Source organism: Corylus avellana, chromosome ca3 (assembly GCF_901000735.1).
Source record: "Corylus avellana chromosome ca3, CavTom2PMs-1.0".
In the NCBI taxonomy this organism is placed as follows: domain Eukaryota; kingdom Viridiplantae; phylum Streptophyta; class Magnoliopsida; order Fagales; family Betulaceae; genus Corylus; species Corylus avellana.
The window spans coordinates 16,314,502-16,338,601 of NC_081543.1; positions in this window are offsets into that span (position 1 = coordinate 16,314,502).

Sequence of the window (24,100 nt, forward strand, 5' to 3'; positions counted from 1 at the left end):
CTCCTCCCTCTGCTGGGCCAACAATGCATCCATCGGCTCCCTGTGTGCTCCCTTTCAGCTTGAATTGCTCTTTGAAGTTTAGCACGCAAGACCATCGAGCCTCCAGAGTTCTGTGACCATGCTTAGGACGGTATATAATAGGAGTGGATGTTGCCTCGCACAGGTAGTATATTCTTACTAACCCCTCGAGCACGACCCACATATTCAAGCTTATTGTCGTGTGCCTGGGCGTACAGGTGCCCTCCGAATCGTCCTCTAGGGCCCATCTACCAATTCCGCAGGGTCAATTTCCAGCAGCTCCTCCATCTGTGCCCATACGATACATTACACACGATCATCGTTAATTATCTAACAGTTAATCCGAAATAAGTTATCACATAAATAAAAATGCAGGACAAGGTGTAAGGAACATACAACTCTCTCCGCAACCTCTTTTGTTACAAATATCTACCTAAATTAATAGGCAAATAATTGTATGTTTTACCCGCAAGTGCATGAGGTCAACACAGTAGTATAGGGTGCAAGTACGGGGTCATTCCTACAAGGATTGCTAAATTTTGTCTAAAATAAATTCCAAAAGTAAAATAAAACTAAGATTGGATTTGAGTTGATAATAATAAAAAGGTAGGGCTTCGATATTCATCACTAATTATATTTCGATAATATGTCAATATGCTAATGTTTTGATCATGTTATGAATATCTAATGTTTACCAACCTAAGGGTATGTGTGTCTACTCCTTAAACTATAGATTTCCCTAAGTAACGAGCTAGGCATGGGTGTATACTCTAACTCTTTTATTTCTTAAAGGATTTTAGCATTGGTGTATACTAAGTTGTTCTTTAAGAAAGCATATATTCTGTGGAAATCGACAAACACATGAGGCCTAGGGCATGGGTGTATATTCCCGGTTCCCCATGTTGATTAACCCAAGAACCTGGTGTGGATTTCTTTTGTTACTTTTATTAAACCCATGACTCGGTCACCCAAATTGATTTAACTAACTAGTCCATACCACATGCATATGTTGATCAGACACACACATATGAGGAATTCATGAAAGCAGGAATTAATCAAGTTAAATACCACAACATGATCATCACAAAGGTGCCAATATTGAATATTAACTAAACATAACTAGGGCTTCAATCTAGCTCTACTAAATAAATTAGTTACACATAAGTTTGATATTAAACATCTTCATAAAAGAAAAGAAAATAAAGGAAAAGAATAAACCCGAAACTTGAACTTGAAGATCTCCAATTCTTCTCCTTGGAAAAAGTGTCTTTCCCAGCTTGATTATTCTCAAGGTTTAGAGTTCTATTTATAAGGCTTTAGCAGTCCTTGTTACACTAGTAAACCTAAAAAATTCGTAGGGTTTTACTCCTATTACAAGTGGGAGTTGGAAAACTCTAATATGAAAATACTAGCAATTTGGCCGCACTCTTGATGTGTCACCTGCGCACGGGTGCGATCGATTGCAACCCATGTGAGCTCGATCGCATATGGCCGCTTCATGCTTTCTCCTCTTTGGTAGTGCGCTCGATCGCAGGGAACCTGCGATCAATCGCACTATCAAGATCTCCAACTTTTCCCAATTTCTCTTTGAGCCCAAATCTTCCAGATTTACTTCATTTTCTTCCAAAAGCCTACAAAAGCGTGGAAAACACATAAGGGAACTAAAATAGCACAAATTAACTTACTTAAGGAATTAACACATGTAAGTTAAGGGTTAAAAATATGAATATTTTAGCACTTATCACTCCCCCAAACTTACATATTGCTAGTCCTTTAGCAATACAAAACTAAAAACAAAAATGAAAAACAGAAAACGAAAAGATAAATCCATCTTTCGTGGCATGTATGATTGCATTTAGCGTATGCAACAAGCCTTTTAAACCCCTAGAAATTCCCTAGAGGACGAGTGAAGTCTCGTGAGGGTTTTTCATAAATGTTACCCACAAACATCATGCACAGTTCATGTTATTCCAAAAATTAAAGCATCACTTCAAGATTATGATTTTCATTCATTAGCAAGCTTAAAAAGATGAATTCCATCTTCACAATGAATTGGAATTTCAAAGTTCAATTACATACAAAGGACATGCTAAATTATCACAAGTTTGAAAACAGTGTAAAGTGAACTAGCACAAAATTATGAGGCTTCCAAATCTTTTCAATGTGTAATATCTCCATATCTTAAAGTTCACTGAAATTCCTATTAGAATGAACAACAATGACATTTTTTTTTTGGTCAGCTTGTGCAATGTTCGGTTCCCTTAAGCTTTCTAATTGACCCATGTAGCGAGTGTTAAGTCAATAACTCCCAAACCAGATGGTTTTAGGGCATTAGGTGTAGAGACACCCCTAGGACTTACTAACTCGAGTCAAAAAGGCTACAAAACAAAACTAACCATGACATTAATCAAATCAAAATTCTTCAACTTTTGACGTGAATACTCAATGCTTTGAGGTAAGAGGTCCAGTTACTTAGTGAAAAGCTTATCAATGATCTTTTTTTTTTTTTGTCACATATATATATGCCAGAGTGTCCATCTAGTAAGTCATCCAACTTCATCCAAGATACAAAAACACACACATCAGACCTCATGTCATACCTCACAAATTATATGCTAATGTGCTTGTGTAATCAGATCAACATGTGATTTTTCAACTGTCCTAGACAAGTAACCAAACTAATAAATTCTCTCATCAGATCATGTGTTCAAAATTTTAAGCTCACTGATGAATTCAAGCCACAATTCTTTCAGATTAACCTAAAATTTTAGGGCAAATATGAACATGCATAATTTTTTTTAAAAAAAACTAACAAACAAAACAAATAACATGAAATTGAGACAAAGTGTGTGTGAACAACATGTGTGCCCATATCCCCAAACTTAAATGACACATTGTCCCCAATGTGTCTAAATTAAGGTAAAAATGTACCTGGGAGATGGACGACATCGTCTTAGAAAGCATGGCTCATAGCATACCCCCAAACTTGAATTGAAGCACACTTGTCCCTGCAAAATAAGAAAAACAAAACAAGTAAAAAGAAACAAAACTAAAGATAAAGAAAAAGATGAAATGAAACACACTAAATAAAATAAAATGATAAACTATGGGGTGCCTCCCATGAGTGCTAAGTTTAACGTCTTCAGCTAGACTTTGGTACTTTAAACTTGAAGCACCAATCTTTTCTTCTCTTGCACAAAGGAAATGAATCTTTTCTGCTGCAAGATGCTTCTGAGTGTTTATAGATCAGGGAGGACCACTCTGAGTTTTCTCAAACAGTTGCTCATCTGGTGGGGAATCATGAACAGGAATAAAGTAGGAAGAAAACTCAGGGAGCTTCTCTATCTTGATGTCCTCAATTAGCTCATGTGGTATCTCTAACAAACGTCTCTCTTGGCCTCTTGGTGTTTCAGGAATAAAAGCTAATGTTGAAGAAGTCTCAGTGCTCTCTTCTTTTTCTTGAGGAATTTCAGTTTGCTCATCTTCTTCTTCCACCTTGTTGTTCTTAGGAGTGGAATCCAATAAGGCCTTAGCTTGCTCATGAGTAGGTGCATTCTTCCTCCATGTAATGCTCATTAGGATTGGCCACCAACTGACTTTGACACTCTTCTTCTTATTCTTCTTCTTTAAGTGTATCTGATTTTTGCTTGAGGTGGGCCTCCATCCATTCAAATAATTGCTCTCTTTCCTCTGTGCGGCTAAGATGAGCTGCCGCATGTTTTATAAAGTCAGCATACTGTTTTTCTAAGGCAGCAACTGCTCCTTGTAAGGTAGATCCTTCTAGAAGAGGTAGTTCTTCTTGATATTGTTGAAGTGGAGAAGAATCTGAATGATCATATATGGGAGATGGCTCCTCTTCTTGGTATTGTGGAGGCCAATAGGTGGAAGATGGCTCCTCTTAATATGCTTCTTCTTCTTTAAGACTATTGCCTTTCGGTTTGAAGTAGGTCTTCATCTCCTCAGCTGCTTGCTGTGTAGTTTTAATCAATGTATTTATCATACCTATAAGAGGAGGTGGTTCAGCCTGACATTGGTGTTGTGGAGCTGATGGAGAGGAATGTGCATAATCATAGAATTGCTGATATGAGTGATGTTGCAGTCTATGAGATTGTTGAGCATGAATTCCGGGAGCTTGAGCTTGCCATGAGAGATTGGACTGTTGGCTCCATGTTGGGTAACAGGAATCAAACTAGCGGCCGTTCCCTAGTCAGATAATGATGTGTTCTTATGCCCATTAAATTTATTAGAAATTTGTCTCATTATAAGACATTCTCTAACATGGTGATAAGGGTAATGGCATAAAGAACATGGTCCATGGGGTGTCAGAATGCCTCCCCACATATGTGAAAATAAAATAGCAAAAAGTTAAAATTAAAAGGGGAAAATAAAAACAAAATTTAAAAAGAAAACTTACTAATATGCAAACTCGAATGACCCTGCATGAAATAAAAGAAAAAAAAAATCAGATCTATAATTAGTGCAGTAACTGTGCTGCTCTCTGAATGTGCGATCAATCGCACCATGAGGTACGCTCGATCGCCCTGGTTGAGCGCTCGAGCGCACTTCCAGAGGCAGAACAATAACTACGAAAAAACAGAAAATAAATAAATAAAAAAAACTAAATCAAGATAACACAACTAAAGGAAAATAATTCTAAACAAAATTTGCCGCAATCCCCGGCAACGGCGCCACAAACTTTTTGTTACAAATATCTACCTAAATTAATAGGCAAATAATTGTATATTTTACCCGCAAGTGCATGAGGTCAACACAGTAGTATAGGGTGCAAGTATGGGGTCATTCCAACGAGGATTGCTAAATTTTGTCTAAAATAAATTCGAAAAGTAAAATAAAACAAAGATTGGATTTGAGTTGATAATAATAAAAAGGTAGGGCTTCGATATTCACCACTAATTATATTTAGATAATATATCAATATGCCAATGTTTTGGTCATGTTATGAATATCTAATGTTTGTCAACCTAAGGGCATGGGTGTATACTCCTTAAGCTATAGATTTCCCTAAGCAACGAGTTAGGCACGGGTGTATACTCTAACTCTTTTCTTTCTTAAATGATTTAGCATGGGTATATACTAAGTTGTTCTTTAAGAAAGCATATATTCTGTAGAAATCGACAAACACATGAGCCTAGGACATGGGTGTATACTCCCGGTTCCCCATGTTGATTAACCCAAGAACCCGGTGTGGATTTCTTTTGTTACTTTTATTAAACCCAGGACTCGGTCATCCAAATTGATTTAACTAACTAGTCCATACCACATGCATATGTTGATCAGGCACACACATATGAGGAATTCATGAAAGCAAGAATTAATCAAGTTAAATACACAACATGATTATCACAAAGGCACCAATATTGAGTATTAACTAAACATAACTAGGGCTTCAATCTAGCCCTACTAAATAAATTAGTTACACATAAGTTTGATGTTAAACATCTTCATAAAATAAAATAAAAGAAAGGAAAAGATTAAACCCGAAACTTAAACTTGAAGAGCTCCAATTCTTCTCCTTGAAAAAAGTGTCTTTTTCAGCTTGATTATTCTCAAGGCTTAGAGTTCTATTTATAGGGCTTTAGAGTCCTTGTTACACTAGTAAACCTAGGAAATTCGTAGGGTTTTACTCATATTACAAGTGGGAGTTGGAAAACCCTAATATGGAAATACTAGCAATCTGGCCGCACTCTTGATGTGTCACCTGCGCACGGGTGCCATCGATCGCAACCCGTGTGCGTTCGATCGCACATGGTCACTTCACGCTTTGTCTTCTCTGGTAGTGCGCTCGATCACACTGTCAGGAGCTCCAATTTTTCCGAATTTCTTTCTTTGAGCCCAAATCTTCTAGATTTACTTCATTTTCTTCCAAAAGCCTACAAAAGTATGGAAAACACATAAAGGAACTAAAATAGCACAAATTAACATACTTAAGGAATTAATACATTTAAGTTAATGGCTAAAAATATGAATATTTTAGCACTTATCAACCTTTGGATTTGGGCATCTACCCTTTTTATTCTAATGGGTCATGATGCAAGCTTTCGCTCTCGTCGGAGCCCTGCCTGAAATAATTACCTGCAAAAATCCAAAGCTCTTCGAGCCGGTGTAGTGAGATGCTATATTCAGTGCTCGTATCTCTCTCATATGCTGAGCATGGGCCTACAAACACAACATGTAAACGTTATTAATAGCTAAACCATCTAACAATTACAATTAATGAAACTATACAAATAAAATTAAACTCGTGACCTACTTGATATGCGGGATCACACAATTTCTCCAACAATTTTTTCACGTCTGCGGGTTGTACTTTGCAATGGTTATCCTCGTCCTCACCGCCATTGTCACTGGAGTATCGCCACACTGAATGTTGAGTTTACTCTTTAACTTGTGTCTTTTAAGCTTCAACTACTCGCCCATGTCTCTGAACGCGTCATTTTTTATTGCTGCCATATCCAACCTAGGTAGGATGTAGAAGTGCTTCTGCATTAATTAAACATTGAGAATTTATGAGCCATACATTATATTTTCAACATCAGATAATCATTTTACAAATTGAAATGCTGATAATACATATCATAAATTATGAACATCTAATCTACACATACCATCAATGCGTCCCATAAATCCTCCACCGTATTTTCTAGTACCTTCTTCCAGTTGTTGGATAACCTCACAAAGGCCCCGTTCTAAACAATCTTCCTCGTCATCCGCCTAAATTTTTCTCCGCTTTTTCCTACGGGCTGCCACGCACCATTATACTCCAGCACGATCCTTTTCCCCTTGCGGATGTCCCACAACTTGTGCAAGTCATTACGGTCAACATTTCAAAATTACCATCACCATCTGCATTGATGTTTAACACACAAAATTATACATATATTATTAAGATTTATGTACTAACTACATGTACCATCATGCATAAATATATAGTCATATTTATTGTTCTGACTAGCATACATATGTACCTATCGTCTGAACCTGGTTGACAGCCAATACTGGCCAAGTAGGGTAATCGGGTTGCTGACTATGCACATCACCTGTCCCATCATCCATGTCATCGGGGGCCTGTGTCTCACTCTCATCCACATGTGCGCTGCTGTGTGGCCACCGATCAAAATACCCGTGCAACAATAAACCCATCTAGGTCAATGTGATCGGCGAGGATGGCATACAAGGGGATTTTTTTTGGGTCGCGTATAATCATGTCTACCTCAATGGACGAGCCAGGAATATCTTCAATATTGAAGATACAATCGTGTCTCACAGGTGTCTGCCCCTCCACATGCTTTGGAAGTACCGGTCCATAACTTGGTTGCTACATCACAAGCATAGCAACATCCTGTGTCTCACTATCAGGAGAGACGTACGGTCTCAACCCTTGTCCACCCGAAGTATGGGGCACAAAAGATTGTGCCCTCCATCCTATTGACTTCTCCCGAGTACTCATTCCAACCTGCGAAATATATCACGCAGCCAATTAGTTATGTGTACAGTGGAAAAAATATGACACCATATTATATGTTGAACAATTGACAATCAATGTATAAATAAATAACAACAAACCAATCAATGTAGAATAGCTAAACTTTATGGGATCACATATGCTTCAATTGGTGTTAAGTCGGGTTGCACGTATTCGGGATCATCATGTGGATCGAACTGGTGATTATTGTTTAAACTACCACTCTCGTGGTAGTTGGCATGATCATCATGAGGCCCTTGACCTTGACCAATGTCTCCAGTGAATGGATGAAGTGTATGTCTCAAACCCATTTCTTGCAAGTCTTTACATGCTTCTAGATTGTCCTTCGTTTTCCTTTTAATATCCAGTATTGTGCCAAGTATGTTGTCCATCACATTTTTCTCTATGTGCAAGACATCAAGGTTGTGCCACAATAAATTAACTTTCCAGTGCGGCAACCTAAAGAAAATACTTTTCTCTTCTTCCACAATACACTAGCAGTTGCTGGTTGTCGTTTCATAGGAGTCCTCTTCCGCTTCGTCTGTGATTTATCAGTGGACTTTGACTTACCAGCGCTCTCATCCCCAAATACCATCCCTTCTAACTGTTTCAGGATTTCATCTCCACTTGGCACATCGAGGCCACATTATACTTCTTGGTTACCGTCAAACGTTCTTTTGTTGCGCCTACACGGATGATTCATAGGCAAGTATCGCCTATGCCCCATAAAGCAAAATTTATTCTTGTGTTTTAACCGTCTAGACCTTGTTGCATGCATACAGCAGGACATGCCTTTCGACTCCTGGTAGGCCACCCGGACAAGTCTGCGTATGCTGGGAAGTCATTAATTGTCTACATTAACTGCGCCCGGAGCATAAAATTCTATTTAATGGAGACATCAAATGTTCGTACCCTTACAGTCCATAGTTCCTGTAATTCCTCATTTAAGGGTTGCAGGTACACATCTATATCCATTCCAGGTGAACTTGGGCCCGGAATAATCAGGGATAATATGAAAGAAGTTTGTTTCATGCATATCCAAGGCGGTAGGTTGTACGGTACAAGCATTACAAGCCAAGTACTGTGGGATGTGCTCATGTTCCCAAAAGGATTAAATCCATCTGAGCTTAGGCCAAGTCTTACGTTTCTGCTGTCTGATGAAAAATTCGGATATAAATTAGCGAATGACTCTCACGCTTCACCATCGACCAGATGCCTCAATACGCCGACCTTTGTGCAGCCAACTGCATGCCACCTCTTATAGGGCGCGGTATGCTGCGACATAAATAGCCTCTGTAGTCTTGGTTTGACTGGAAACCACCGCAACACCTTCACCAGACATCTCTTACTCGATGATATGGAGTGGCCATCCTTGTCTAAATGAATTTCGTCCTTCCACTTAGATTCTCCACATTTAACACATGAATCTAACTCCTTATTACCCTTCCAAAACAACATACAATCATTACGAGAAGCCGGAATCTTCTCATATCCGAGTCCCATGTTCCTTAGAAACCGTTTGGCCTCATATGTATTAATTGGCAATGCTCCATCATCTATAGGCAGCAACTAATTGGTGAGCTCGAGGAAACACGAGAATATCGTGTTACTAACTCCACCCACAAACTTCAAATTGTATAGATGTACAGTAGCACTCAGCTTGCTATGTTTGGTCTTATCATGAAGCAACTTGTCTGTCTTTTTAAGCAATTCCTCGTACTTTCGTATGTCACCTCCATCGGATTCGTCATGCACAATGTGTTCCTCCTCACCATGCACCTCAACCCGAGGCTCACTGTTGTCATCCTTAACTTCGTGCATGTCGAATGTATCATGCAACACTGCGTGCATATTTCCACCTTATTCTGTGTTTGTACCTGCATCTGCGGCCGGACAAATCGAATTAGAGTCTTCAAAAGGAGCTCGTATAGACCTCTCACCATGATAAATCTAGTATTTGTATTGGGGCCACATTCCTTTTCCCCCTGTCAAGTGGTCGTATACCAAACCTGGGGGGTGTCTCCTGTTAAGGCAACACGTCCTACAAGGGCACACAATAAGTCTGTCTAGAGTTACACAGTTCCTAACTGCAAAGTCCACAAATGATCTACATCCGTCTCCGTATTCCTTCGTACCCGTAGACTTCTTCATCCAACTCTTGTCCATAGTGTTACTATGTACATTATAAACATAAATAAAACATAAATATGTAAGAATTACCTTCCACATAAATATGCAATGCACTGATGCATTGGTATGGCCATGATCCCTAAAAAGGAATAAGTAAAACTAGGTTAATTACTTGTTTTTTGTTACTCTTTTACTCTTTATCTTAATATTTACATAAAGTAAATTTGCAAGTAACCCAAACACAAACTTCCAGCCAAAAATTTAAATGCATTTGGTACGGGAACCCTAACTTAAATAAATCTATGTATGTTTTGGCCAGTTTTTATATCGGATTTGTTAAGGGGACACTTAATGAAATAACTCTAGGTTAGTTTTTTTTATTTTTTATTTTTATTTTTTATCCATATAGATTTTATGTAATTTACGAAATCTAATTTACAGAAGTGATGAAAGTTTAATAGGGTTAAGTGAAGATTCTCTTTAAAAATATTTTGGCTAGCTTTGGATAATAGGTTTAATGACAAACATAATTTGGATTTGATTTTTTCTCCCACATATTTGATTCCTAACTCATAGAACTTATGTAAGTATTGTCCTTATACTTCATTTAGTTGTGACCAAATTTATTTTTTATTTTTTTGCTTTTATGATAGGATGTAGTTGTGACCATTGAATACATACATATATGGGGTTCATGAATTTAAATAATTTTTGCTTTCCACTTATATTTTGGATATGTCAAAATTAAATTTTTGCTTTCCATATTCTCCCATTGGTTAGCAAGAGCATAACATGATTACCCAAAGATTATGAACAAAATTATTTAGGTTTTGCAAATTTTGTTAATATATAATATTTAAATAATCATGTTAATATATAATTTTTTTTTAATATATAATTTAGGTTTTGAATATGCAGATATTTAAATATAAAAAAAATAAAAAATTGGAAAGCATTTGTTACGAGGACAGTAAATATCAATAGCTAAGTTGAGTTTATTGTTACAATTTTTTTTTTTTTTTAAAAAAAAAGAAAAACATTTACATAATTTGAACATTATATGGGGACCCTAAATAAAATTAATCTAGCTAGATAGGTTAATTGTATTTTTGCATACTATATATTTTATTTATTTTGTTTTTGTTAATCATTTATATATATAATTAGGTTTGTAAAACCTACACCAACTAAAAAAATATCTCACTAATTGCAAACTAATTACCTAAACAAATAGATATATTTTGCATGCATGCTCATATTTAACAATCACACATACGTACTTATCATATATATACAAACATGGGACCCGAAAAATCATATATTTCAAACAAATTAATAAGTTAATTAGCTAACAAAAAATGATAATCATATCATATATACACTGCAGAAAAGCCCAACCAATACATGCATTTTATACACTGTAAAATATATATATATATATATATATATATATATATATATATATATATATATATATATATATTTTAAATTACATAATTGTCGAATAATAATTTTTAAAAAATAATGATCGGATGACGTACTAATTTGTATATTGAGATCTTATAACAATAATGATATGCTATATCGATATATGTCCTAAACCAACTCCAATTTGTATATTGATTAGTACTAACCCATGCATGCATGTACAAACATTGTACTGTTTTGGGGCAGATGATGTGCTAATTATTACTTTACAATTGGCACATTCAAAACTACATTACATAATTGTCGAATAATAATTTTTAAAAAATAATGATCGGATGACGTACTAATTTGTATATTGAGATCTTATAACAATAATGATATGCTATATCGATATATGTCCTAAACCAACTCCAATTTGTATATTGATTAGTACTAACCCATGCATGCATGTACAAACATTGTACTGTTTTGGAGTAGATGATGTGCTAATTATTACTTTACAATTGGCACATTCAAAACTACAATTATTACGTTACACCCCTACTAGATGACATTTGTAAAATATTTCCCACCCCTACTATATATGTTATCGACTGTTACATATATAGAGGGGTTGGAAATAATCGTAGTAACTTATAAGTTAATATAATTATTGTAACATATATCATATATGTTACAATAAAGTCCTCAAATACATACGTTTCAGATACCTAGGTCAAAATAATTAATAGTATGTTATGGCATGTCGGCCAATACAAATTATTAAGATAATATAATGTTATGCGACTATAGCTCGTTTCATACGTCCTGTACTCAATACATGTGCCCTGTATGTGACAAATTTTAGAAAAATTACAAATTATATAATTTTAATTGCTTATTTAAGGTATGTTTGCAATTTCAAAATAACACCTAGCTAGCTACCATATATATTTGCATGATATGCAGTCATGATATATCGGGTGACACCTAGCTACCATAGTTACATGATATTAATTAAATGATGATTTGTTTATATATACAATATAGAAATAATTAATAGAAATTAGGTTATAACCTAATTTCTATATATGATCAAACAATCTCACGGTGGAAGAACATATAATTAATGACTGCTTATACTGGAACAAATGGACACGTAAAGAAATTGTTCATTATAAATTAGGCAGGTAAATAAATTTTTCTGTGAGTCACATACGTACTCAGTTTGTCAAAATTATATCTTCCACCGGCCACGACATTCACTGAGGAAGCAGAAGCCCTTTTGAAATTACTTAAAAACCTACCCTTACAAGTATAATGTATATACAATTTTTTCCTTGTCATGGCTTAAAAACCTAACTTAAAAACCTACAATTAAAAACCCTCAAGTCAGAAGCCTTAAAAACCTTAAAAACCTACCCTTACAAATTTAATGATGATTTGTCAGGTAAAGTAATATTACAAATTTAATCAAATTTGTAACATGTCATGGCAATGAAACACGTTACCATTTAGTAACGTGTCAGCATGACATGTTACCTTTTGTAATGTGTCAAAATGACACGTTATTAATATTGGTAACGTGTCAAAATGACACGTTACAAAATGGTAACGTGTTTTATTGACACGTTACAAAGTTGGTAACATGTCATAATGCCACGTTATCTTTTTGTAACGTGTCGGACTCACACGTCACAGTTTGGTTACGTGTCATTATGACACGTTACCAACTAATGACGTGTCAATATGACACGTCATTAGTTGGTAACGTGCCATTTTTAACACGTCAACAAATAGTGACGTGGCAATAATTAGCGAATAGTTGCCATGTTACTAATATAGCATTTTTTTATAGTGTTAGATTGTAATATTGACATGCAGATTAGCTTTCGACACAAAAGAATTGAAGTAACTGCTTAGCTCCGTTGGTGAAAAAAGTAAAAACCCACTAAACATTCATTAAAGCTTACTAATACAAAACACAAGTACGAAAAAAAAAGTACATCACACCAAATTTGCTCACGAAAAAATACAACTAACGAAGTACATCACACCAAATTCCCCTTCCCCATGCCATGTACTTGGCTTTCACACAAACAAAAAAAAAAATTGATTCTCACTAGAATAGGTAACACGACTTTAGAAGTGTAGAAAGAAAGTAACAATATATTATATGATTAGAGGAAAAAGATGGATGGCAGGTGAGCAATTAAGAAATATCTTTCTTGGATCCGGAAGAAAAATATTCCAAGAAAGATCTCGACTTGAATGATGACATAGCCATCCTAAACCACAAAAGAAGTGTAAGAAACACGAAATATCCGCCAAAGATACCAAACCAGGCTATAATCCGAGCATTTAGGATTTAGGTCATTTAGGCTATAAAACTCAATGCATTTCGCAATTTAGGTCATTTCACTAGCTTTACTGAGTGGCAAAATTGGAAGAGAATGCATATTGTTCACTACAAAAATGGTAATTATTTTTGACTAGGAGTTTTTGACGTGTGGTTTTTGACGTTTATCAACGGTTAGAAGGGGGGTGTCAAAAATCCCATATTTTTGACGTGTTGGGAGCAACACGTCAAAAAAAAAAATTTTGACGTGGCAATTCTACTACGTCAAAAAATTTTTGACGTCTCAAACGGCTTGACACGTCAAAAAAAAAATATATATATATATATAATAAAACAAAAAGGGAAAATTACAGTTTACCCCCACAAAGTTGACAGCGTTTTTCAATTCGAACACCAAAGTTTCAATTTTTCCAATCCACCCCCACAAAGTTTCAATTTTTTCAATTCGACCAATATTATCCTAAAATTCCCATATTGCCCCTAATTTTTATTTTTGTATTTTTATTTTTTATGAAAAAAACAAACAAATTTGGGGGTGCAAAAATGGCCAGATGGCCAAAGGGGTGGTCGTGAATTTTTTTTTCTTTTTTAATTTTTTATAAAAAATAAAATAAAATAAAAATTAGGGGCAATATGGGAAGTTTTGGATACAATTGGTCAAATTGCAAAATTTTGAAACTTTAGGGGGGTGGATTGCAAAAATTGAAACTTTGGTGTTCGAATTGAAAAACACTGTCAACTTTGGGGGAGTAAACTGTAATTTTTCCAAACAAAAAATACAATACTCCAATTACAATATTCCTGATATTCCAATACAATAATTTCAATATTCCAATATTTCTAATCCACATACATAATCCAATTCAATCCATAATCCAATCCAATCCAATCCAATCCATAATAAACATACATATTCCACAATCCATAATCCAATCCATAATAAACATACATATTCCACAATCCATAATCCAATCCAATCAAATCCATAATCCATATACATAATACACATCCATAATCCACATACATAATCCAATCCATTATCTACACACATAATCCACATACATAATCCAATCCATAATCAAATACATAATCCAATCCAATCTAATCCAATCCATAATCTATAATACATAATCCAATCCATAATCCACATACATAATCCAATCCATAATCCAATACATAATTCAATCCAATCCAATCCATAATCCAATACATAACCCAATCCAATATCCAATACATAATCCACCAAAAACATCTAACAAGAAGGAGGCATTTGAAAATGCTAATAAGATTGCGAATTTCACAAGCAACATTTGCAATATTTTTCAATTCAGATTCAGAAATATCCAAAAACATTGTTATGCACATTGGAGCATAGATAATGATAATATTCAACTATGAGCAACAAAATCATTTAAGAAAAATCTAAAATGAACTAATTCCAAATAGCTTGCAGTAGCCAAAATTTCATATACAAAGTTCACAAATATCTTCCAACCGCCTCAAATAATTCAATTCTGACATAACCAAAACAAAGTCCATCTATCAAATATCCATTCAACTAGAGAGGACTCTAACTTAACCGGAAGTAAAGCAAGCAAGACAAAGTTATAAGAAAATATTTTATCAACTAAAAAGAAAAAAACATTCTCTAAAAAGTTTTATTAAATTAGCTCAATAATGCTATGGTTAAATTAGCTAAAATCCACCTCCAACAACCACACTCTACTTAAAAGTAGCTCAACCACAACAACCGACCTCATAATTTCTTTCAACACTCTTCCAAGAAACTCAATAGTGTTCAAGTTAAACTAGACTTCAAGCTTCTAAGCAAGTTTCTAATATAGCTACTAATAGTTCCAGCCCACCCATTAGCAAATACAAGAACATACTATAAGGTTCAAAGAATATATATATCCAACACAACTTCATTAAACAAAATCCAATATCCAATATATATATCCAACACAACACAGCTTGATTAATAATATATATCCAATATCCAATAATATATATCCAACACATACGTCATTAAACAAAATTTCAACACACATACTACATTCCAACACAACACATAACAAAACATATATGTACATCGAAAACACGTTCTAACACAAGGCAAAAGAAATATACAATAAAACACTTCTTATCAAACATATAGTTTGATCTAACTATATACAAAATAATAAACAGTAGTATGTATATAGAACTTAACAAACAGTGATGATAAACGACGTGTGGTGCCCAACTCAACACAGTCATCCCCCAACTCTTAATCTGCATTACATTCAAATGAGTTGTGAACCAATAATAATCAATACAAAAATTCAAAATTACTCTATAATATGATGCAAATATACGTAAGTTCTAAAATGAACCGCTGTAACTAGGGGTTTCTAATAGTTGTTTCTAACCGTTGTTTCTAATAGTTAACAATTGTTACAAAAACAAAATAAAATATATAATTACCTCTGTGGGGCGCAGATCCAAACGTAGACCCGAACATGGCTTCGATTTGGCGGAAACGAGCCTCAATCATAGCATCTTTCTCTGCTATTTGGGCTTTTTGTGCTTCAATCTGCCTCGCCATCTCATCCATTGCATTTCTTTGTGATGCCCGCTCTTCTTCCAACACACGTCTTTCTTGTGCCTACTCCTCTTCAAGTTCTCTAATTCTATCCGTCATCTATGAGAAAGAGGAGCTCCAAGAATTTTGAGACCGTGTCTGGGACGGTGTATAGTATGAATGTATGCTGCCCCGCACCGGCAGCACATTCGGACCCAGTTGGCGGACCCTGCCAGCATACTCAGGCTTATTTCCATGCGCCTGAGCATACGCGTCATCAGGTGTCCACCGTACCATCCTTTCCGTCATGGTCTTAGTATTTGTCGGGTCAGTGGGCAAGAATTCCTTCATCCTCTCCTGTACGTTAAATAACAAGTTACTATCTCGTATAAGGAACATTAATCATAAATAATTTATCAAAATATATATGCTTGAGTACTTACACATCTGTCTCTGACCACGTCATTCGGATAGCCACCTTCCTTGTATATGTGAGTCTTGATGTAACTTTGCGCTAGAGTTGGAAGAGTGCCCGCGGATACGGCTTGCATAGAAAATATATCAATACAACAACAAAAAAACAAAAAAAATGAAGAAAATGATAGACCTAAACAACAGATTATATATATATGCAGTAAAGATATATAAATACCTCTTGATATGTCGCTCTAGCAAAGCTCATCGACCCGGTGCAGTGAGATGTGTTGTTTTTTGCTCGCAATTCCTTCATCTTGACAACAAACTCCTACATGTATATCACTCTTAAAATGTCAAGCCTAACCCAATTACAATTAATGAAACTAAACAATTACAATTAATTCCACTAGCCAATTGCTCATTTTGTCTTCCTATTCAAATATATTCATATATTTCTTTACTCTATATATATATATATATATATATGCAATTGATAATGTTGTTTTAATCGCCTCAAGATCGTACTCAGGCGGCATGAAGAACTGAGTCTGCATATATAAGTCGGAAAAATTAGGCGTATAATTGCACACATTAACAACGTTTAAAATATTGAAATACACGTGCGAAAATATGAGAAAAAAATTTAACCATACCATCAAGGTGTCCCATACATCTTCCTTCGCACGAGGATGTACATGCTCCCATTCATCCCGAAGCCTAACATAAGTCCCAGCCCTTATGACGTTCCCGGTCTCCCTTCTGAATTTCATCATGCTAAATCCTACAGGCTGCCACGCCTTATTGTACTCGCAGACGATTTTTTGCCCGGGGGGGACCTCCCACCTCTTGTTCGATGGTGGGATGTCCACCACCTGAAATTGGGTGCTCCTGTCTCCCTTGATACCTAACACATTAATAATTGCACATGTTAATTATTTGAAATTTAATAGTAACTACATAAATTTTATACATATTCAATATGAGTATTTGAAGCATATATACTTATTGTCCGGAACTGGCGAATGCCCAACACTTCTGGAGGATCATCGACCTCCAAGTCACCTGAGCTATCATCCACGTGCTCCCCATAGTATTGTGTCTCGGTGTCATCTGGCTGCGATGGCTCACTGTATGGGATACTCGTGTTCAACTAGGGGGGAACAACCTCTCTACCTCACCTTGTCCAACTAGCCCCATCTCGCTCATGGAAGGTATCGGGATACCAATATCATATGAGGAATCTGTATGATACGGAACCTGCTGAAACCCTTCTCCATACTCTGGAAGCAAGGGTCTATACCCCTGGTCGTCTATCTATAGGGACCCCCGTCGTCTACTCTTCCCCCTCGTACTCATGTCAACTTGCAAAACACATAATATACCCAATTAATTATGTATATAATAGATAAAAAATGCACCACAATAACCAATCAATGTATAAAGAAATAACATTAAATATGTCAAAATAATGTGAACTATATATATTATTAAAGTTTTAAATTTTTTTACACCACATACGGATCTAAGTCTTGTCGAATGTAGTCAATGTCATCCTACAGATCCACTTCATTATTACTGGTCAATAGGAGCGGCTCACACTGGTGGTAGTTGACATTTTCATCATTAGAACCTTCACCTTGTCCAACGTCGTATACGTTTCTAGGTTTAGTCCTTACAACACAAGCCCAATCAGGGTCCCTTTCATCTTGGACGCAAAAGACTTGGTCAACTTGTGACGTTAGCACATACGGTTCATCAGTAATTTTCTGGCCCCGATAGACAAGGTTTTTGAAGCTGACAAGCAATATGCCATACTCGTATACTTTGTACCCCCTGTCCCTTGTGTTGTCCGCTCAATCACACTTGAACAAAACATACTTCGTCCTGTTGAAGTACTCCACCTCAATTATTTTCGTCAACTTCCCATAGTACGTTTCGCCATCAACAGTTGGAACGCACACCCCGCTGTTCTGGGTCCTTTTTCCAGCATCGAATGCAATAGTGCAAAACAGCTTTCCGTTAACCACATATCTGTTATATCTGGTCGCTGTGGCCTTCGGCCCTCTATAATGCATTACCAGTTTGTCACCTATTTCATTCATTTGTCAATCGTCCAATCGATCGACCTATTAGCACATACGTACAATTGACCATAAGAAAGTTAGTTTTGTTAGTTGTTATGAAACAATAACTAAATATAATGGGTCTGTAACAGTTAAACATCACGGTAGTCTTACGTAGTCATGGTACCAATCGTAGAACAGTGCATGATGTTGGGTTTCCAACTGATCCTCTGTTGTTCGCCCCCTATCGCATGATCGCCTAAGTGTATCCATGTGCACCCTAGAATACAAAGTTTAAATTATATTATAATTCACAACTAATGTTGCAAGGTGATATTGAACTTGCATACACTACTAACACGACTTACGTCCGTAGTTGAAGGAACTCATCCGAGTTAAACATAATGTATCGATGAATTTGTGTCAATGTGACACGGTCGAGGATGACTCGTGTTCCCGCCCCCTTTGAACCATCCGGGTTTCTTACAGTCCTATTGTGAAATGTTGGTGCGTGATCTAGATACCTTGAGCAGAACGCCACCAACTCTATTGCTATGTAGCCCTCCGCAATGCAGCCCTCAGGAGCCGCTTTATTACGAACATTAGATTTGAACACCCCAAGGCTTCTACATATGATCATAATTCATTCATTACAGTTAGTGACGGTTTTATATCGGAGAAAAAATAATAAATATGAATATTAGTAAAGTTATTTTACCTCTCTGCCGGATACATCCACCTATACAGTACCGGTCCACCAAGTCGGCATTCACGGCCAGATGCACGACCAAGTGAACCATCACAGTAAAAAAACTTGGGGGGAAGACCCTTTCCATCTGGCACAAAGTAATATAAATGTCACCCTCTAGTCGGTCCATATCATCTCGTGTCAATGACGTTGAACATATGCCCTTGAAGAATGCAGACATCCCAACAAATGGTCTAACCACGTTTCCTGGCAATGATCCACGCAATGCAATAGGGAGAAGTTGTTGCATAATTACGTGACTATCATGGCTCTTCAAACCGAATATCGTATGATCACTAAGTCGTACACATCGGGAAATATTTGAGGCATATCCGTCCGGCACCCTTACATTTCGAAGCACTTTCAAAAAATGCGTTTTCTCGTCCTTAGACATCGTGTGACAAGCTGCGGGTATATATGTTTGACCATCCTCGCCCGTGTACTGATGAAGTGTATGTCTCAATCTCATTTCTTACAAGTCTGTGCGGGCTTGGATGTTGTCCTTCGTTTTCAATGGAATGTCTAGTATTGTGCCAAGAATGTTGTCCATCACATTTTTCTCAATGTGCATGACATCAAGGTTGTGTCACAATAGATTATCTTTCCAATATAGCAACCTAAAGAAAACACTTTTCGTCTTCCACAATACGTTAGCAGTCTCGCCTTCTCTTTCTGTCGGCCTACTCTTCTTCCATTTCTTGTCTTTTTTCTTATTATCTGCCCTTGTCTTACCAGCATTCTCATCTCCATATGCCATATCTTGTAATTGTCTATGAATTTCATCTCCACTTGGCACATCTGGGGCACATTCAAATTCTTGTTTGCCGTCAAATGTTATTCTATTCCTCCTCCACGGATGATCAATGGGCAAGTATCGTCTGTGCCCCATATAACAAAATTTCCTGCCGTGTTTTAACCGCCTGGACCTCGTCAAGTAGATATAGCAAGGACATGCCTTCTCATCCCTGTTAGGCCACCTAGACAAATCTGCGTATGCCGGGAAGTCATTAATTGTCCACATCAACTGTGCCCGCAGCACAAAGTTCTTTTTTTGGGACACGTCAAATGTGCGTACACCTACAGTCCATAGTTCCTGTAACTCATCAATTAAGGGTCGTAGGTAGACATCTAGATCTATTCCAGGTGACTTTGGGCCTGGGATTATCAGGGATAGTATAAATAAAGTTTGTTTTATGCACGTCCAAGGAGGCAAGTTGTACGGTACAAGTATTACAGGCCAAGTGCTGTGGGATGTGCTCATGTTCCCGAATGGATTAAATCCATCCGAGGTTAGTCCAAGCCTGACGTTCCTGTTGTCCGCTGAAATGTCTAGATGCAAATTATCGAATGCCCTCCACGCTTCACCATCAGCCGGATGCCTCAATACACCATCCTTAGTCCGGCCTTCTGCATGCCACCTCATATAAGGAGCAGTATGCTCTGACATAAACAATCTCTGTAGTTGTGGTATGAGTGGAAACCACCGCAACACCATGACCGGACGTTTCTTACTCGATGATATGGGTTGCCCATCCTCATCCAACTGAATTTCATCATTCCACTTAGATACTCCACAAACAGTACATGTATCCAAATCCTTATTGTTCTTCCAGAATAACATACAATTATTAGGACACGCCGGGATCTTCTCATACCCGAGGCCCATGTCCCTTAGAAACTTTTTTGCCTCATATGTATTAACTGGCAAAGCTTCATCACTAGGATGCAGCAACTGATTGATAAACTCAAGAAAAGATGAAAATATTGCGTTACTAAGTCCGCCAACACACTTCAAGTTGTACAGATGTACTGTAGCACTAAGCTTGCTTTGTTTGGTCCCATCATGAAGTGGCTTCTCTGCCTTCTTAAGCAAGTTATTGTACTTTAGTACGTCACCATCGTCAGCTTCTTCATTCACAGTTTCTTCATTCCCCTGCACCGCAACTTCAGGCTCACAATTGTCTTCCATGACACCGTGCATGCTGAATAGATCACACAACATTGACTGCATGTTTTCACCCTGTGCTGCGCCTACACCTGATCTGTGTTCATGGTAGTCAACGTAGAGACTGTAACAGGAGCCCGAACAGGCTTCTCCCAGTGATAATACCAGGTTCTGTATGCAATCATTATTCCCTAACCCCCTGTCGTGGTCAAGACCAAATCCGGTGGGTGGCGCTGCTTATTACGACACACCTTACAGGGGCAGTGAATTTTTCCATCAGGGATTGTACAGTTCCTAACTGCAAAGTCCACGAATGATCTACACCCGTCTCTGTATTCCCTCGTGCCCCTAAACTTTGTCATCCAACTCTTGTCCATAGCTTTAGTTACTGGAACCCTAACTGAATAAAATAAATCTAAGTTAGTTACTTAGAAGTATTTTTTTTTTTTTTGTGGTTCTTTAAGTACATCGTTTCATTTTTTTTTTTTTTTTTTCACTTTTAACAAACAAACACATACATTGACTTTTAATTATAACATCTCCATAATCTAAATTTGCAAAACCTAAACAAAATTAAGGCCCAATTTTAAAAACATTTGACGTGCCACATGGGGACCCTTGATAAAATATATGTGGCTATCTTATTTGCTGCAATTTTTTTGTTATCATTTTTTATGACATTTACATAATTTAAATTTGTAAGAACTAAATTAATTTTTTTTACATATGGGGACCCTAAATAAATTACATATAGCTAGCTAGGTTAAATGTTGGTTTTCTTTTTTCCGTTTATTATAGCATTTATGCATTTGTACGGGAAGTGTAGATAAAATAAATCCAGCTTCCAATGTTAGTTGTTTTTTACTTTGTACTTACGCATCTTAGCATTTACATACTTATTCTAAATTTTCAAAATCTAAACATTAATTAACGATCGACCAAAATAGATATGCCCTTGTTATTTGTTTGTTTTTTTTTTTTTTTTGGTTATGATAAGGTGCACAAGCAAAACCTACACAAAATATAGGTCTAAATCTAAATGCAAAATTCCCCAAAAAAAACCTAATTTCAAACTATTAGGGTACATAATTGTGCATGCATGCATGCAAATACATTAAACAATATTCTCACCATATACAAACCAAATATGTCAAACAAGTAATTAATATTACAAAACATATATCTTAAGCAAATAAATTAATTACTTAACCTATAAAATTAATTTGCTAATATAACTACATAAAAAATATTTAATAATATACATTGTAAATTACATTTTTATATAATTTATTTAATTATCTACTAAATAAATAAATGAATAAATTACTCACCATATATATATAATATATATATACAGATTATATATATGTGGTTATATATATATATATTTCGTAATATATATATATATACACAATAGATTAAATCAGGAATATATATATATATATATATATATATATACCTGATTTTTTTGAGTTCCAGAACGCCAAGTGGGAGAGCTGTGCGAGAGGGCCTTCTGAGTCAGGCCCGTGGTCGCCGGGAGGGGAGCAACTACGGGTGACGCAGCACGGCCAGAGCAGGCAGAACTTAAATCGAGAGAGAAACACCACGTGAAAAAACGAGAAAATGGCCGGGCTGGCTACGAGGACGCGGGTGAGACAAATGTTGCAGAGGTGACCGGCCGGGCTGATGGAGAAAAAAAAATGGCGGACGATGATATGCAGGTGGAGGAGTTGGGCGGGGGGGAGAAAGAAATGGAAGGGAAGAAAGTTGCAGGAAAAAGAAAGAAAATATCTAGCTAGAGGGAAGCTGCGCCTTCCCGAGGACACTTCCTGACGTGCCACATGGCACGTCAAGAAGCTTCATGTGGCACGTCAAAAAGCCAGTTTATTTATTTATAAAATTAAAAATTATATTTATTTTAATTTTATTAAAATTATTTTTACTATATCATATAATTTATATTAAAATTATATTTGTTCTATTATATAATTTTTTCCTCTTATATAACACATTATACTTAAAACTAATTAGATAATAAATAAATTAATATTCTAGATGTATAGATAATTAAATATATTTTTTAATGAGGGTTCAATAATCTACTCACCGACCACATATTTTGTGCTGGTCGAGTTCATATGACGTTTGCCGTTCTTATAAAATAAATGTATTCGGTATGTCTTATATATTTTTAAAAAATTAATATGGCTATCATATATATTAATATTACTATACTGATTTATGCATGATAATATCCTGTTCAAATTAATATTAAGGTAATGGTTGATTTATATGCATGCATGTGATAATTATATTAATTGGTATATAATATATAAAATGATTATGCATGCATAGGATAATTAATATCATATATATGATATTAATTGGTATACAATATTAATAGTATGATATGATTATGCATGTACGTACACACACACACACACACACATATATATATATATATAATATCGTTTATATGTGTGATATATATAATTGGCATGCATGTGATATTATTACGTATACATATATACAAAGTAATTTACAAAGTAATTTATACATAAAACGTATACATTTATGTTTTTGACGTGCCATGCACATAATACAAATTATATTTAATTATATTATATAATTAAAAATATAATAATTTATATTTCTATTAAAATTATATTTACTCTATCATATAATTTTTATTAAAAATTATATTTGTTCTATTATATAATTTTTTCCTCTTATATAGCACATTATCCATACAACACAATTACAATTAATTAGAGAATAAATAAATTAATATTCAAGATGTATAGATAATTAGATGTATTCACTCACCGACCACATATTTTGTGTTGGTCGAGTTCATGTGAAGTTTGCGGGTCTTATAAAATAAATGTATTCAGTATATTTATATATTTTTACAAAATTAATATGGCTATTTTATACATGTTACTAGACTGATTTATGCATGATAAT